This window comes from Choloepus didactylus, chromosome 5 (assembly GCF_015220235.1).
Source record: "Choloepus didactylus isolate mChoDid1 chromosome 5, mChoDid1.pri, whole genome shotgun sequence".
Classification (NCBI taxonomy): domain Eukaryota; kingdom Metazoa; phylum Chordata; class Mammalia; order Pilosa; family Megalonychidae; genus Choloepus; species Choloepus didactylus.
Window position 1 is genome coordinate 20119060 of NC_051311.1, and position 16764 is coordinate 20135823.

Genomic DNA, 16764 nt, shown 5'->3' on the forward strand with positions numbered 1-16764 from the left:
ATTGCATCTATTCTAAATCAATGCTCTTTCATGCACAAATCAATTGATTCTTGTTAATTTACAGTATCCTTGTATCTACTACCCTCACATTAGTATTTTTAATAAATTCAGTCCAGAACTACTTGTAAGTCATTGTTTTATTTTTTTCCTGGCCATACAACTCTATGACTCTGCTACTTAAAAGACTGATAATTCATTTTTTTATATAGGAAAGTTTTCAAGACCATTATAGCATTTATAAAAGGCTGAGTTTCCCTTTGGTTGATGTATTGACAGCATAGTGCATCCAATGGTTTTGTAGATTTTTTTCCTATTCTCATATGTTTCTTTTCCAAATCTAATGTGGATTTTGTTCTTGTTTATCTTTCAGTTATTTTCTATTTTTTAGAAAAAGAATGATACATTTTATAAGGAGGATTACAACACTGTTTTCTGTACATAAAGACCATCAGGGAGAGATTCAAAATCTCTCTTTCTCTTTCCTGTTTAATACAGCCTAACCTTCTGGAAGAAAGTGTGATAAAAGTAAAAGGGTATGTTTAAAAAATTATAAATCCTTTTGGTATTTAGGTTATTCTATATCTTATCCTGGGAAACTTACAGAAGATTAGACCTTTCCCCTCTCCTTTACAGCCCATTCTATATCCTAGAAGTACAATCTGCCTAAAATCTCTTTCTTCAAACTAGATCTGATTTCTCTAAACTTGTATCAGATCTTTCTTACTAGTTTGAGGCAGACAAGTAAGTAAGTACAATGGTAACATAGCCAGTAAAAACTACAGAAAACAACATAGATAACATGTAGTCATCTTTTGCTTTTTTGCAATCAATCTATATTGGTTTAAGTCCCCATTTCAAAACTACCATAAACCCATTATTTCTATGTAGGATTCCTCCATCCCCTAAGTGCTTCAAAGACCTAGGAGACATTACACCGTCCCATGTGGGGACTCGGCCCTGTGTCCCATGTTGTGTTTCTAAGTGCTCAGTCCTTTCAGTCTTTTCACAGCCAATTTCCAACGCACACCCATCCACTCACCCCAGAGCCTGTGGGTTTACATTGGTTTGGTCATCCATACCCTATGGATCTTTTCCCCTGGATAATCCACCCAAGCTTTACTTTTCAACTCTTTAAACAGAAGAGACTTTGGAAAATAGACTATCCACCTACTCCTCCTAAAGTCTATGTCCTGGTTGTCCCTAGGAGGTCCCAACCTACACAACATAAAACATACAACCACTCTCCCTTTTTAAGACAGAGCTATTTTCAGTGCCTCAGGGGCGCTTTATTTTCCTGTGGTTTGCACAGTGACTTTATTTAATTTTCATTAAATGAGGAAAAACAATTTAAAATTGTAATGGAACATCTTCCTAAATTTTTGTGCCATGTAGTAAAAGGCATGAGAGCATCAGGATAAAATTCATATTGAAAGGAATATTTGATCTTGGGTTTGAAGGATAAGGAAGAGTTTTCACTTTGGAGAAGGATAGGAAAGAGCAATCTCGATGGGATAAGCACATGAGCCAATCATGCTTGACCAGTAGTCTGGGAAGACTATGCATCTCTGCAATAAAGCTATTACACAGCATGTAATTATTGAGCTACTCTCAGGCCAATATACTCTCAACAACTCAAATACTCTCAGACCTTGATGGCAAGGATTGTGCCTTCATCTTAGCCTAGGGCAATACTGGTTACATAGACATGCATTTAGTATTCATACTGAAGGCTGAATAAATTGATGTTGCAAAAGAAAACAGGGAATGGAAGATACAGAAGAGTGGTTGGGAGAAATAAGGCTGAATACGGAGAACTGAGACAGATTGTGAAGTTCATTGTGTAAGAATCACTAGGCCAGTGGTTTTCAATGTGTGGTTTGGAGATCCCAGGGGTGCTGAGAACCTTTCAGGACAACTGCTAGGTCAAAATTATTTTTATAATAATACTGAGATGTTATTTTCATTTTTTTAATCTCCTTCTCACGTGAGTACACAATGGAGTTTTTTAGACACTTGATTTCATGCGATGGCATTATTTCTTTGACGGTAAACACAATGCATTTGTCTAAGTTTTAATTTCCAGTACAGTAACTAGTGACACATAACCCACATATACAAAAGTTCTGGACCCTCAATAACTCTTAATATAAAAGATTCTTAAAAACAAAAAGCTGAGAATGCCTGTTCTTGGTACCCCATTAACTTTTTGAAGTGTCTTGGTAGTTTAATCTTATCAGTGCTATTTTGCTATACAGTTCAGTATTGGGAAGAAAATTAAGTCTGATGGGTCTAAAATCTACATAAATCTATTTATTTATTCTTATGATTTCATGTTCTATCTTTATATTTTGCTTGATTTTAATGAGATTTCTCTGTTTCCATCTGAAATGAAGCTTGGAATTATCAAAGACACCCATAAACCCAAATCAAGTAAACATTTAACCATTGTCTATTGATAAAGTTTGGTCTACTCTGCCCTTAATAAAAAATAAAATTTCCCTCTTGGAGGGTGGCTGTGGCTGAAGAAGTTAATAGTTTATACACATAAGCACTACATCAAGCCACATGTATTTTGTGGTGACAGAAGCTAGTGAAATATTTAGCTTAAAGTTTACTGCTCTCACTGCAACATTTATGGGCCTAGCTATCAAGTTTGAGTGTATTTAAAGTATTTTTTTAACAGTTTAGTTATTCCAAAGTGGTTTATGCCCTCTGGTGCCCAGAAGAAACTTTGGTTTTTCTTTTGAGTGATTGCTTACCTCAAAAACTTTATATTTGGTTAACTTTGAATAAACAGACTCTAATTTCAAGTGCTATGATATTTTGGCTGGAGTTTGGGAACTTCTGAACCTGATAACAATAGGGTGCTTGAATATGTAATATTCATTTCCTGAACTCATTTTCACCTCACTTGGATACTTTTAATTTTCCATTTTCTCTTAATATATAAGTCAAAGGTGTCATCTAAGTCAGTATCAAAAAGAGGACACAGGAGACATCCTGTTGTGGAGATTTTTTAAACGGCTACAGAGCGCATTATTAAATTCCAACTTCCATTTAATATCTTCCAAAAGAAAAAAAAAAGGGAGGGGGTGGATATTACAATAGATACACTGCCATGATCAGGTCATTCCTATTGAGACATTGATTGAGGGCTATTCTTCTCTACTTTCTAGGAACAATAGAAATTGCACTGTTCTAAATGCTCATTTTAACACTTATTCTTATCTACTTTTATTATGAAAGTTTCCCAAGAGCTTTACTGACTTTACCCCAAAATTTACAAAAATTTAATTTAAAAAATATGCTTTAGAATTTCCAGTCAAGCCAAACATCAGTTAGATCCTTTTTTTCTTGTATCAATGCCATTATCCAGGTGCACGAAAGGGTAAATTACAAAAGGAATCAGACATGTAATCCAAAGCTGTTTCTGATAAGAGATTAAATTCATAGTCAACTACTCAGAGACCTACAAAGTTTCCTGACACTATTAGCTTTTAATTAATCAAATGTTTATTGCATACCTTTTGAGCTTAGTAAAGATTGCAAGTCATTTTCTGTTTCACAGGTTGATCAAACCTAAGCCACAAGATTTGGCAGAGTTCTGTCTCATTCTCTTTCTTTTTTTATTCCTTAGGTATCAAGATTTGAGGCAGTGGGATAGAAAGTTTCCATTTAGCTTTTGCCATCTGAGGGTCCTCACTTACACTGCTATAAATTTGAATAGAATCATTATGTGTTGCACCACATGGTTCTGAGGTGGCAGACTTCCATGACAGATGTTATGGCATGGAAAAGAAGTACCTACCTTTATTCCTGAGATTGAAGACTTCCTAATGCTTCCCTAATCAAGTAGGGTTTTTAGAAAACAATATTAATTTTTTTTTTTCTTCCAAACCTGTTTTGTTACATCACTTAAAGTCTTGCGTCAGGGTGCTCTTAAGGTGCTTCATTTTGTTTCCTACCGTAGCTCAATAGCATCTGTGTGGGAAGACTGTAATCTGTTTTCTATATGAATCAGATCAGAAGGTAGAATTACAGATGCTAGAGAACATGACTTCAGCAATAGTTTGATTACCTTTTTGAAGCATCATGCCATTTAAAGACTGATAGGTGTTATTGATCAGACAATAGAAGATACATGGTCTTTAATTTCTATTTTTTAATGTGATCTTAATAGTGGAAGCATTGTGTGTGTATATTGTGTGTGTGTGTGTAAAAGAGAGAGAGAGAGGGAGGGAGGGAGAGGGAATGAGTTAGGGAATTAAGGGCTACTTGGTGAGAGTATTTCAATTTCATTGATTATAGAAATTTATGCTTTACACCTGACTTCAACATATACAATATAAGCTGAATCTCACCAAAACTCTGTGGAGAGAGAAGGGGAGACATTCTTATTCTATTATTCAAATTAGAATCTAAGATAGGAAAAGGAAATTGACTTACATCACCTAATGAATTAGTTGCAAAAAATGGACTAGAGCCAAATTCTCCTTTATATTTATTTTTCTTTGCAATATATATAAGAAGATGTAAATGTGATTTCACTTTTTAGAAAAAACATTAAGGAATAAATGATTGGACATTTGCCCAATGTAATGGAATTTTCCAGAAACAAGAAAAGCATTTCATATTTTCTGAATGTGTTACCCATGTTCAAACTACTCAACAAAGTTATTTCATTTTAATTAAGGAGAGTAAAATATTCCACAACTGGTTTACAATAATATAGTCTGTTTTATCAAGCTGTCTGATATTATTCTTCTGGGCGAGTAGCAAATATGGGAGACCCAGGGAGGAACAAGCAGAGAGACTGAAAGTGATGGATGAAACAGGGCTGGCCAGAGCCCATGATGGGGCATATTCCTAACCAGGCCTATCTCTTAATTATGAAATTATTTTCCTGTATTCTCCCCAGTATTTTTGGAAAAAGTGTAGAAAACATTTACAAAGGTTTGATTCATTACTTGTGTCTTGACTCTGATTCACAAAATGTGATACTATGTTTGTATAACTTAAATATGAATTAGATAATAAATGTAATACTGATTTTTTAAATGCAAAATTGTTTTTATTATCCTTTATTTAATCTTGTTAGAAAAAAGAAGAAATACATGGAGCCCTTTCTCAATATTAGCATCTATATACTTGCAGGGGTGGTATATTTGTATTGCAGGACTTCTCTGAAATAAGGAATTCATATGCCCAGCAATGAAGTGGTGCTTGCCTTATGCACTCTGAGATTTTGCTGAGGAAGAGAACACAGGTTACTAGCAAGTTGTGCAAAAATTTAGGGGATATAATGAATTTATCTTATAATCATAAATTGATACTGTCATAATGTCTGCCCCCACCCTTACATTTTGGTTTTCTTCCTTTTCCTTTTTCCTTCCTTCTGTCTTCCTTCTTTCCTTCCTACCATCCTTCTTTCCTTCCTTCTGTCCTTCCTTCTGCCCTTCCTTCCTTCTGTCCTTTCCTTCCTTCCTTTTTTTTCTTTCCTTATTTCTTTTCTTTCTCTGTTTATAGCTAATCCAAGTTTCTAATGAACCTTCATTCTTCAAGTTAGCGAAAGCAAGAAACAAAACTACTAATTTTTAGTTCAAATCATACACTTAATCTAATTAAACATCTTTTTAGGTCATTTCTTACATTTATTTTTTGAACTTCTCTCTACTCCCTCTTTCCCTGCCCAATCTGATATTACTGGATAAAGAAAGCATGGTCTCCATTTTAGGCAAAGAGGGTTGCCTGGGATAATTCTTGTTCTTGAGTGTGTGCTGGGTGTTGTTGGGGAGGTGAGATTGGTAAACTCTTTTCCCAGGTTGGGCTGCAGGTGCCCAGTGATGAAATCTGTGATTTCCTTTGTAAGTGTCTCAGGGCCAGATGGGCCTCCAGGTGGAACCAGTCTGTTCCATCCTGACCCTACCGATGATGCAGCCCTCCTTGGGGTTTTGTTGTGATTTCTGCTTGTCCTTTAGCCCAATCTTTCCTGTAGTTCTCTGTTGTGAAGCTGCTCTGACTCTGTCATGTGAAGCCACCTATCCAGTCTGTGTTTTCAGTTATGTGCTCCCTCAGTGTGTGGCCACACTTCTAAGACCTATCCATGCCACAAGGGCCTGGCTGTAGTTTGGGAGAGCCAATGTAAGGCCGTATCTCTGCCTACACCTTGAACAGCTGATTTTACATCAATGGCATTGAACTCTCGTGTGGATGTGGGACAGAAGGACAGCTTGTATGACAATCTGATCCCAGAGAATTAACAGGAAGTGGAACAGAATCAGCTCTGCCCCTGGTAGAGCTCTGCCTGGCTAACGTATCTCCCTATTTGGGGACTTTGAACCAGAAAAATATTTACTGGGATCTGCATCTTTTTGGTTCGCTTTTCCTACTCTTTTCTCATTTATTCTCTTCCTAACTCCAATTTCTGTAATGGATAGTTATACTTTTTGCAGAAGACGGTATCAGGAATGACAAATTCTCACTCAGCTGGGAATATTGCCATATTGGTACAAGGTCAGTTACGGAAGGATGTCCCACAAAATGGTTCTGAAAGTATGCCAGACTTTTGATGCAAATTTCATTATAACTATAGCAAAACAAACAAACAAACAAACAAAAAACAGACAAAAACACTGCATTTTATAAGCTGAATCATTAGTTGGTGTGTGAGAGTACGTGTGTGTGTGCGCAAATGTGTGTGGGTGTGGAGGGTAGGGGGTTATTTCCTATTCTTTTCTAAAACTTAATGATGGAACTATAAGCTAACTGCATTCTGTGATATTTTGTCATCCTAGAACAGGAATTTATTTCATCAATGTGGCAATGGGTTAAACTCAAGAACTGGATGCATCCTTTTCTGTAAACATATTTTCCCATGTAACTTTAACCCCAGAAAGCTAAATCACAATACAAATGGTCCCTTTAAGAACTCTCCTTTTCTTTCCTTTGGTAATTGTGCTGTGTGCCTGCTATGTGAGCCCCACAGTTTGAATGTTCACTTTGTAAGTTTAATAAAAATGTAACAAATGTGGCCACAGGAGCATAGTTGGGTAAGGAATGGTTCACAGCGTGGTGGATTTTGTTTGCTACTAAGTGTTTTCCAGACCCAGGCAGTAAGCTCTGACTATTTTATTTGTTTAATGGAAAGACTGCCAAAAATTCTCACATCTAGTCTGAAAAGTCATTTTTTTAACCTAGTTTAGTTATTCAAAAGCATTCCCACTCACACATCTTAAATTATAATAAATGAAAGTCATTCATTTTATTATTACTTCTTGAGATGAATTCTTGCTATGGGACAGAAAGAAGCAAACACATGTTAGGGAACAGTATGGTAAAGCAGAAAAATGAGGCATTCACAGTTGGATTTGAAAGGAGAAGGGAATAAAAAAATGGTTAAGTGTACAGGAAATTCATTTCTTTAGACCGAAAGACATAGAAGTAAAAAAAAAGGTCATGGACACAAAAGTTTCAAGTTCATTCCATGAATATATCTTACAAAGCAAATAGAATTTACTTTGAGTGAAATTCCAAATAAATGAATACCTCAGACTGTTATAACCTAGTAGGTAAGGAGAAAACAGTTGAGTCTATTGGCAATCATGTTATAAAAACAACCTCTGGATTTATGAAATTTAAATATGAGGGCAAATCCTTCGCCACTTGGCTTGGGTGCAATTTACTTCCTTCTACCTTGAAGTTAACCATCTAATTTATATCCTATCATTTAATGTTTGAAGATTTCCTATCAAAGTGAAGTGAATTGTCTATGACGTGGGTATTAAGAATCTATCTCGACCATTGCGTGACTTGGCACGGCCGGATTTTTAACGCCAGCGCTGGAGCTGTCACACCAGTCGTGGAGCAGGTCCTCGCCCGCTCATTGCTTCTCGGGTCCCGAAACTTTGCCCATGCGCCGGCAGACGAGCCATCCCTGCCGCTCCTTTTCTTCAGCTTTTGTTCCTCCCCTTTGCTCAGTTTGCCGCGAGCCTGGAAGGAGAAGGCCTGGGGATGGCACGAGCCCCTCTGCTCCTGCCCAGCCAAGTGCGACCCGCTTTGGGCCTTGCGTCTCCTCTCTCTTCTCTGGGCTCTTTGGCAAGAAGCAGATCCTTTTTTTTTTTTTTTTTTTTTTTTTGGCTATTGCTTTTTTAAAATTCAATTTTATTGAGATATATTCACAACCATACAATCATCCAAACTTTACAACCAGTTGTTCACAGCACCATCATATAGTTGTGCATACATCACCCCAATCTATTTTTTGAATATTTTCTTTGTACCAGAAAAAGTGAAAATAAGAATAAACAAAAAAAAAAATTAAAAAGGAACACCTAAATCATCCCCCCTCTCCACCGTATTTTTAATTTAGTTTTTTTGTCCCCATTTTTCTACTCATCCATCCATACACTGGATAAAGGGAGTGTGATCCACAAGGCTTTCACAATCACACTGTCACCCCTTGTAAGCTACATTGCTATACAATCATCTTCAAGAGTCAAGGCTACTGAGTTGCAGTTTGATAGTTTCAGGTATTTATTTCCAGCTATTCCAATGCATTAAAACCTAAAAAGGGTTATCTATATAGAGCATAAGACTGCCCTCCAGAGTGACCTCTCAGCTTCATTTGGAATCTCTGAACCACTGAAACTTTATTTCATTCACTTTGCTTCCCCATTTTGGTCAAGATGATGCTATTAATCCCATCATGCCAGGTCCAGATTCATCCTCGAAAGTTATATCCCACGTTGCAAGGGAGATTTACACCCCTGGGAGTCAGATCCCAGGTAGGGGGGATAGCAGTGATTTCACCTGCTGAGTAGGCTTAGCTAGAAAGTGAGGGTCACATCTGAGCAACAAAGAGGTACTCGGGGGAGACCCGTAGTCTCAATTATAAACATCTTTAGCCTCTCCTTTGCAGTAACCAGCTTCTTAAGGACAAGTCCTGTGATAGAGGGCTCGGCAGATCAAATGGTCAGTCCTCAATATTTGTGACAACATCAGCAACAATCCACGTGAGGAAATCCAACACCCCTGCATTTTCCCCCGGCTCCTCAGGGGAGCTCTGCATATATATTTTTATTCTTTGCCCAAATTACTTTGACGTGTCACTATTTCACACTAACGTATGCAAATCTACCAGGTCTCACTTCCTATTAAAAGTTTCATGGGGAGCTAAGATGGCAGCATAGAGAGGAGTGGAAGACTGTTAGTCCTCCCCTGAAACAATTCATAAATGACCAAAAAACTAGTAAATAACCTGGAATAACTGCGGGGAGTCAAACGTGACTGTCCACTCATCATCCACCAGCCTGAATTGGGAGGAATGCCTGAGATCACAGCATAAAATCTGTAAGTAAAACTGCGGACCCACACTGAGAGCTGAGAGCTGAGAGTCCCTCCCTCACGGAAGCCTCGCGGTGCTAGAGATCAACACTCTCTCAGCCCAGCTCCAACTGGGGTTTTAATGTTAACTGCTCAATACAGACAGCCAATCCTCAACAAGCAGGCAGAGGCTTTTGGTGACAACTGACCTTGGGAGAGTCGAGGGACATATCTGTCTCAGGACGGGGAGCCCAGAGGATTGGGTGCTATCTCTGGCTGACGGGTGAACTTGGGAGATTTTCTGTCCCTTTCTCTCTGTGTGGAGAAAAGCTCTGCCATTTTCAGCCTGCAGTGCTTTGCAGTCAAGACAGCCTCAGCCATTTTAAAATCAAAACACTTGGATCAGCAGACAGAGAAACAAAGAACTTATTGATATGCTTGATCAGCAGTCAGAGAAACAAAGAACTTATTGATATGCAGATGACCTCTCTGGAGGGGGCATAGCTTCCCAAGACGAAAGGGAGAGGACCAGCTCTACTGCCCCTGCCTTTCCAGAACCAGACCCCAAAGCCTGGGGGAGGAGAGCCACAGGCCACACCCTCTTATACAGGCAGTGACAGGCTGACAGGTGCACCTGCCAGGCAGAAAAGCACAGGTGTATCAATCCTTTAAGAAAAACCATCAGGGAAACTGAATATTTCCTCCTTCTGTAACCTGAGCCTGTTCTTATCTGGGAAAACCTGATTGGGGTGGCCTAGGAGGTCAGATGCCTAGACAACAGAAAACTACAACCTATACTAAGAAAAATGAAGCTATGGCCCAGTCAAAGGAATAAACATACACTTCAACTGAGATACAGGAATTTGAACAACTCATGCTGAATCAATTCAAAAAGTTTAGAGAATATTTCACAAAAGAGAGAGAGGCTGTAAAGAAAACACTGGGCATACATAAGGCAGAAAACAAAAGTTCAAGAAACAACTGGTAGAATCTATGGAAATGAAAGGCACAACACAAGTGACGAAAGACACAATGGAAACATACAACAGCAGATCTCAAGAGGCAGAAGAAAACACTCAAGAACTGGAGAACAAAACACCTGAAAGCCTACACATGAAGGAGCAGATGGAGAAAAGAATGAAAAAATATGAGCAACATCTCTGGGAAGTTAAAGATGAAACAAAGTATAAGAATGTATGTATCATTGGTGGCCCAGAAGGAGAAGAGAAGGGAAAAGGGGCAGAGGCAATAACAGAGGAAATAATCAATGAAAATTTCCCATCTCTTATGAAAGACATAAAATTACAGATCTAAGAAGTGCAGCATACTCCAAACAGAATAGATCTGAATAGGCCTATGCAAAGACACTTAATAATCAGATTATCAAATGTCAAAGACAAAGAGAGAATCCTGAAAGCAGCAAAAGAAAAGCGATCCATTACATACAAAGGAAGCTTAATAAGACTATGTGTGGATCTCTCAGCAGAAACCATGGAGGCAAGAAGGAAGTAGTGTGATATATTTAAGATACTGAAAGAGAAAAACCGCCAACCAAGAATCCTGTATCCAGCAAAACTGTCCTTCAAATATGAGGGAGAACTCAAAATATTTTCTGACAAACAGACAATGGGAGACTTTGTGAGCAAGACACCCGCCCTACAGGAAATACTAAAGGGAGCACTACAGAGTGATAGGAGAAGACAGGAGTGCGTGGTTTGGAACACAATTTTGGGAGATGGTAGCACAGCAATGTAAGTACACTGAACAAAGATAACTATGAATACAGTTGAGAGAGGAAAGTTGGGAGCATGTGAGGCACTAGTAGAAAGGAAGAAAGATAAAGAATGAGACTGTGTAACGTGGTGAAATCTAGAGTGTTCAACAATTGTGATAAAATGTATAAATATGTTCTTTTACGAGGGAGAACAAGGAAATGTCAACCTTGCAAGGTGTTAAAAATGGGGAGGCATTGGGGGAGGGATGCAATCAATGTAAACTAGAGACTGTAACTAATAGAATCATTGTATTATGCTTCCTTTAATGTAACAAAGGCTATATACCAAGGTAAATGCAGATAAGAGGGGGGGGCTAGGGGAGGCATGTTAGACACTTGACATTGGTGGTTCTGTCTGACTCTTTACTCTACTTTGATTTAAGTTTAGTTTTCCTTTTGCTACTTCCTAGCTGTCATTTTTTTTCCTCTTTCTTTTGCCTCTCTACCTTCTTTGACTCTCCTTCCTGCCTTGTGGAAGAAATGTAGATGCCCTTATATAGACAGTGGTGAAGGTGGTGAACACATAAATATGTGACCATACAGAGAACCATTGATTGTTTACTTAGGATGGAATGTATGGTGTGTGAACAAAGCCATCTTAAAAAAAAAAAAAAAAAAAGAAATGGGTTGATGACAAAACCTCAAGGGCAGTATACTGAGTGAAATAAGCCAGACACATAAGGACAAATATTGCAGGGTCTCACTGATAAGAACTAATTATAATATGTAAACTCATAGACATGAAATATAAGGTACCAAGATATAGGACGAGGCTTAAGAATGGGGAGTGGTTGCTTAGTATGAGCAGAATGTTCAACTAGGATGAACTTAAATGTTTGGAAATGAACAGCGGTGTTGGTAGCAAGATGTGAGAATAACTAGCAGTGCTGAATGGTGCGTGAATGAGGTGGAAAGGGGAAGCTCAGAGTCATATATGTCACCAGAAGGAAAGTTGGAGGTCAAAAGATGGGAATGTATAAAACTGAATCCTATGGTGAGCAATCTCCATGATTAACTGTACAAATATTAGAAAACTCTCCCATGAACCAGACCAAATGTATGACAATACAACTAGAAGTTAATAATAGAGGGGCATATAGGGAAGAAATACATACCTATTGCAAACTGTATACTACAGTTAGTAGTATTTCAACATTCTTTCATAAACAGTAACAAATGTACTATACCAACACTATGAGTCAACAACTGAGTGGGGTTGGTTAGGGATATGGGAGGATTCGAGTTTCCTTTTCTTTTCTTTTTTTTTTTTTTTTCTTTTTTCTTTTTTCATCTTTCACTTTATTTCTTGTCTGGAGTAATGAAAAGTTTCTAAAAATTGAACAAAAATTAAGTGCAGTGATGGATGCACAGCTGTATGAGGGTACCAGGAGCAAGTGATTGTACCCTTTGGATATTTGGATAATTGTATGGTATCTGAACAATCCCAATAAAAATTTAAAAAAAAAGTTCCATGTAATTATGGTATTTGAAGAAACTGTATGAGTTAAATTGTTTAGGAAATACAGATCTTGCACCAACTAAACATCTCTTCCCTTGGTCTCACAAGGAATTTGAAGTTTCAAAACATAGTCGGTATTGTCCTTTACCCTTTGGCCCAATTTGCTGCAGTCCTAACCACATCTGCTTCATTCATATCTCCAGTTGAAGTCTGGACTCTTTTTCAGCTTTTTTAAGTTGCTATGTGTTCTAATACTGACATTCATATCTGCCAAGTTCTAGCTCTAAGTTTCAAGTGTCACACAGATACCCAAAGTTCCAGGGATTGATCAGGTTATACACAAAGGGATCAGAATCTCAGAATCTGGAGATAACCATTACAATTCAGGAATATAGCTTACAATCTAGGGACCATTACAGTAAGCATTCCCCTGATAAGCTGTGCTCTAAGGTTCAGTTCTGAGTTTACACATTGTGGTTAGTCCATATTGGTGAGGCATTATAGTGTTTGCCTTTGTTTCTGGTGTAGTTCACTCAAAATGCTGTCTACAGTTTCCATGCACCTCCTTGCATGTCTCACAGCTTCACTCCTTCTGCAGTTGCTCGATATTCCATTGCATGCAATCACCACAGTTCACCCTTCTGTTGCTCAGTGGATGTACCCTTAGGCCACCTCCACCCATTGCAGATAATGCATACTGTCTCAATAAACACCAGTGTGCTAATGTCCATTCATGTCCCTGCTCTCAGATCCTCCAAGTAAATGCCCCCTAAAGAGGCTGCAGGACCTTAAGGCACCCACATACTTAGCCTCATGTGGAACCACACCACTGTCCTCCAGAAAGGCTACACCATTTTGCCTTCTAACCAACAGTAAATATGTACACCCCTCTCTCCATGTTTTCACCAGTTCTTTTATCCCTGTTTATGCTTTTCCATATAATTTTATAAAGTTATATTCACATACCATATAATTATCCACAATGCACAATCAATTGTTCACGGTAGCATCATACAGTTGTGCATTTATCACCACAGTCAGCACTTGAACATATTGATTACTTTTAAAAAAAAAGTTTCTTTTTTTTAAACAAATAATACAAAAGATAAAAAGAAAAATAAAATATAATACAATAGTAGGGTCAGACAACACCACCACTATCAAGAATCCCATATCCCTCCCTTTTATCCCCCTCTTGCACACATTTAGCTTTGATAAATTGCCTTTGTTACATTTAATGGAAGCATGTTACAATGTTACTAATGACCATAGACCCCAGTTTGCATTGATAATATTTTTTCCCCAATACCATCCCCTTTCCAACACTCTGCATGGTTGACATTCATTTATTCTCCCATATGCAAGAACAGTTTTGTATTTGTACATTTCGTCACAATCATTGACCACTCCAGTTTTTGCTGAGTTGAACAGTCCAGTCTTTATCTTCTATCTTTACCTCAGGTGTCATTCATGCCCCTAGCCCACCTCTTTCAGCTTTACTCATGGTCATCTCTGTTCAGTGTCATTACAATATTGTGCTTCCATCACATGGTATTATGCTATCTGTTTCTGGATCTATACAATCAATCCTACAGAACATTCTTGAGTCCTTAAGCATCAAATGCCTGATTTCTACCCTCTTTCTATCTCCTGGTAGCCTGTGTTATCAGCTTTCAATGCTCAATGTTTGCTCTCATATTAGTGAGACCATACAGTATTTATCCCTTTGTTTCTGGCTAATGTCACTCAATGTAATGTCCTCAAGTTTCATCCACATTATTATGGTTCCGTGTCTTTGTTCTGTCTTACAGCTGCATAATATTCCATCATGTGTATGTACCACAGTTTTTTATCCACTCATCCATTGATGGACGATTGGGCTGTTTCCGTCCCTTGGCTATTGTGAATAATGCCACAGTAAATATCAGTTTACAAATGTCCATTCGTGTCTTAACTCTCAGTTCTTCTGAGTATATACCTAGTAATGGAATAGCTGGGCCATATGGCAAATCTATACTTAGCTCCCTGAGGAATTGCCACACTGTCTTCCAGAGTGGGTGCACCATTTTACATTCTCACCAACAGTGAATAACTGTGCCTCTTTCTCCACATCCTCTCCAGCACTTGTAATTTTCTGTTTTTTGGATAATGGCCATTCTGGTAGGTGTGAGATGATATCTCATTGTGGTTTTGATTTGCATTTCCCTAATAGCCAGTGAAGTTGAGCATTTTTTTCATATGTTTTTGAGCCTGTTGTTTTTGAGCCCTTTGAACAGAAAAATGTCTGTTCATGTCTTTTGTCCATTTTTTTTAATTGGGTTGTTTGTCATTCTGTTGTTGAGTTGTAGGATCACTTTATATATTCAGGATAGTAAACCCTTATCTGGTATGTGGCTTCCAAATATTGTCTCCCATTGTGTAGGCCACCTTTTTACCTTTTTGACAAAGTCCTTTGATGTACAACAATGTTTAATTTTGAGGAGATCCCATTTGTCTATTTGTTCTTTGGTTGCTCGTGCTTTGGGTGTAAGGTTTAAGAAATCACCTCCTATCACAAGAATTTTAAGAAATTGCCCTACATTTTCTTCTAAGAGTCTTATGGTCTTAGTGCTAATGTTTAGGTCTTTGACCCAACTCATTCTATGAAGCAAACATCACCCTAATACTAAAATCAGACAAAGATACTACAAGAAAAGAAAATTATGGACCAATCTCTTTAATGAATATAGATGCAAAAATCCTCAACAAAATACTTGCAAATTGAATCCAGCAGGACATTAAAAGAATTATACACCACTACCAGCTGGGGTTTATTTCAGGTATGCAAGGCTGTTCAACACAAGAAAATCAATTAATGTAATACACCACATCAATAAATCAAAGCAGAAGAACCACATGATCATCTCAATTGATGCAGATGCATATTTTGATGGTTGGATGCTGCTGGCAAGATGACCATTCTAGGTAAACTGAGGTTAGGGGAGATAGTCACCACCATTCCTACCATTGGTTTTAAAGTGGAAACTAGACTATCAGAGCATTTGTTTCACAGTATAGGATGTTGGTGGTCAAGATAAAATTAGGCCTCTCTGTAGACATTACTTCCAAAATACCAAGGGTCTTATTTTTGTGGTAGATAGCATTTATTGTGAAAGAATTCAAGAAGGCACAGAAGAGCTTCAGAAAATGCTTCAGGAAGATGAGTCACGAGATTCAGTGCTGCTGCTCTTTGCAAACAAACAGGATTTACCAAATGGTATGACCATCAGTGTAACGACACATAAATTAGGTCTTCAGTCCCTTCGTAACAGAACATGGTATGTTTAAGGCACTTGTGCTACACAAGGAACTGGTCTGCATGAGGGACTTGAATGGCTGTCAAATACTGAGCTTTCAAGACATTAAATGAAACTGGATATTTCACCAAGGGCATGTTTGATAGAATTGTTCTAGGCTTGCTACAACAAAGTTAGTTTGCATCTTGGCATCTTGGTTATTAAACAGCATCTGGGACTGGTTTGGGCAAAATATTCCAGCATTTAAAACTTATTTTATTGCCAATTATTGTTTACCAAGTGTAATGTTGCTATTTTGCAGTATGCTTGGTTTTAAAGAAATTCTCTTTAACTCGGGAACAAAAAGCCCACTTTTAGTTTTACTTCCCTTAAGCATAATTGCCTGGGTGGAACTATTTGTGATACCTTTAAATCCATTTTGAATGTTTTTTGAGCTCACAGCAAATGATGTTTTCAAGTAACCCCATGCTACTTTATTGATACTTTTATCATTCCTGGAACAGTCTGCTGATTTAAAAATGTAGCATTCCATTTGCATTTATTTCCCTCCCTTGCCAAAAAAGATTTTCTAATACTGCTTGTGCCAGCCAGAGAAATGCTCCAAAGCACTATTTGGATCTCTTGCACTGAGGAACTTTTTTTTTCTTCTCCCATTATTGACTCCTGGCTTCTATCAGCCAAACTTACCTTGGTGTGGTTTGGACTTGATAGCTTAGTTCTGTGCTGATTACAAACATTTCATATTGAGATGGTTTTAAATACTCAGCAGATTGTCTTCCTCTATCTTATATCTTTTTTATGTTGCATATTGTTTTTGGTATCAGCCTGACTCTGCCCCCTACATGACAGTTCTATTGATGTTTTGTTGTTTATTGGTGAACATAACTTCATTAAGAGTTTTTGGGAAACTCCAC

General features: G+C 37.8%; 1 pseudogene; it reads left to right on the forward strand.

Moving 5' to 3' along the window:
• LOC119535204 overlaps window positions 1–15959 on the forward strand; it is a 30587-nt pseudogene extending 14628 nt beyond the window's left edge.
• Window positions 15960–16764: the final 805 nt, after the last annotated feature.